The following is a 2558-nucleotide window of genomic DNA, read 5'->3' as shown; positions in this document are numbered from 1 at the left end:
CTCTCTCTCTCTCTCTCTCTCTCTCTCTCTCTCTCTCTCTCTCTCTCGTTCAAATTTGTTAAGTTTATTATTTTTGCTTCAAGAAATTCAAACAAGGGTAGTAATATCAAACTCCTTCCTTCACCAAAAGCCAACTACATTGGGATAGGCACTGAAAAGGCCATGATACTGGCGGTTTCTCAGCATGGCTACAGCTTTTAGCCTGAAACACATAAAAGATATACATACACACACACATAAATATATAAATTCATACATGTACGCGTGCATACATACATGCATACATATGTATATGTGTGTGTACATACATTCATATATACATACATGCATGCATACATACATACATACATACATACATACATGCATACATACATATATCTACATGAAGATTGTCCACTTGTGACTGAGGAAGACCATCACCAACCAAGGAGAACATTGTGCACTCAGACAAAATTTGTACTTAACACTTGTGGCTCTGCTGGTGACTATGAAGCCTAGCTCTTGATAAACATATAAATCTGCAGATATTGCAAACCAAGATTCCCCCATTCACTACGGTGCTTAAATTTGGCCTGAGAAATGTGAGTTTTATTGAAAATATCAACTCCTTCCTTCTTCTATTTGTCTCCTCCATTGGTTTCAATGACAGGCATTGCTTTCCCAATTGATTTCCCTTGCTTCATGTGCGCTCATCGAAAACTTCACACAATCCTAAAATCATAACTTTGGTTTCTGCTGGAATGTCACAGCTGCAATGCCTTTTGTTTGGCACTGACTTGAATGTAGGCATGGCTGCATGGTAAGAAGTTTGCTTCCTAACCACATTTTTTGGTGATCACTCCCACTGTGTGTCACCTTGGGCAAGTGTCTTCTTTTATAGCCCTGGTCTGGCAAGAGGCCTTATGAGTGGATTTAGAAACTGAAAGAAGCCCTTCATGGGCCTCACTGAGGAAATAACAAAGGACCAGGAGTTTGTAGCGATTTGATGTACTTGTGAAGACACTCCAAGCCAAGCAAAATCACTATTGCCCATACATACTGGCTTGCCCTTTAAAGGTGCCAGTGCCACATAAGATGTACTCATGCTGATGCTGTGTAGATGTACACCCATACCGGTGGCATGTAGATAGTCATCAGCACACCCTATAAAGTGGTTGGTGTTAGGAAGAGCATCCGGCCATAGAAACCATGCCATACAAACAACAGACAATTGGAGTCTGGACAGCTCCCCAACTGGAAAACTCCATGTCAAACTGTCCAACCTATGCAAGCAAGAAAAACAGACATTAGGTGACGATGATGATACACACACACACACAATATATATATCAGATCATCCTATAAGTTCTGTCCGATTTTACCTTTTTTAAAATTGAATGAAATTTAATAGTATTTTAGAATGTCTAATGGAATTAAAAATTATTTTTATGCATTTCTGTACATTTAAACTAATTAAATATTATTTTACAGAATAATAGAATTAAAATTTCTTTGATTAAAACCCTTTCTAACATGGAAGTATCCAAAGAACATTTGAGGCACATAATGCTTTATGAGTATAAAAAAGGAAACTCTGCAGTCGAAGCGACTTGAAACATACACTCAGTTTATGGGAAAGAATGCTTGAATGAAAGAACTTACAGAAGATGGTTTGCAAAATTCAGAAGTGGAGATTTCAGCCTTGAAGATGGAGATTGAACAGGATGTCCAATTGAGTTTGATGATAAGCTCCTTGAGGTATTAGTCGAAGGAAATCCTGCATTATCAGTTGAAGAATTGGCAATAAAGCTTAGTTCAAACCATACAACTGTTCAATCTTCAACAACTTGGAAAGGTTCCTAAACTTGGAAAACGAGTGCCTCATTAATTGTCTGAAAGCAACAGCAAATCCCAAGTTGACATCTGCTCTTCTCTCCATTTTTGCGAACTCATTTCATCCTTTTTGGATGGACTTGTGACTGGTGACAAAAAATGGATATTCTATTGATTTGTTAAATGTTGTAAACAGTGGCTTGGTAAAAGGGAAAAAGCTCAACCACAACCAAGAAGGTTCTTCTCTCTATCTGGTGGGATTGCAAAGGAGTAATTCACTTTGAATTGTTACCACCTAATGCAACAATTAATGCTCAAGTCTACTGTCAGCAATTAGAGCGTTTGAACCAAGCTTTGAAGAAAAAAGACATGCTTTAGTGAATCGGAAAGGAGCGATGTTTCATCAGGAAAATGCACGACCCCACACTGCAAAGATCTTATCACAGAAGATTGAAGAGCTTGGTTGGGAAAAAATTCCTTATCCACCTTATTCTCCCAACCTTGCTCCTTCAGACTATCACTTGTTTCATAGTTTACAGAATCGTTTGAGGAACATAACTTTCACTAGCCAGGAGGAGGTCAAAACTGACATTTCAGAGTTCTTCACTTTGAAATCAAAAGAGTCTTACATTGATGGGATTAAAAAGCTTGTAAATAGATGGAAGAAAGTCATAAATAATCAGGGAAAGTGCATTGATGATATATATATATATATATATATATATATATATATATATATATATATA

General features: G+C 37.3%; 1 protein-coding gene across 1 annotated transcript in view; it reads left to right on the top strand.

Moving 5' to 3' along the window:
• Nucleotides 1-2558, top strand: part of LOC128247899 (cadherin EGF LAG seven-pass G-type receptor 2-like) — a 64481-nt gene that overhangs the window by 29934 nt on the left and 31989 nt on the right. The window lies entirely within an intron of this gene.

This window comes from Octopus bimaculoides, chromosome 5, assembly GCF_001194135.2.
Source record: "Octopus bimaculoides isolate UCB-OBI-ISO-001 chromosome 5, ASM119413v2, whole genome shotgun sequence".
Lineage (NCBI taxonomy): Eukaryota > Metazoa > Mollusca > Cephalopoda > Octopoda > Octopodidae > Octopus > Octopus bimaculoides.
This window is presented reverse-complemented; position numbering and strand designations above follow the sequence as displayed.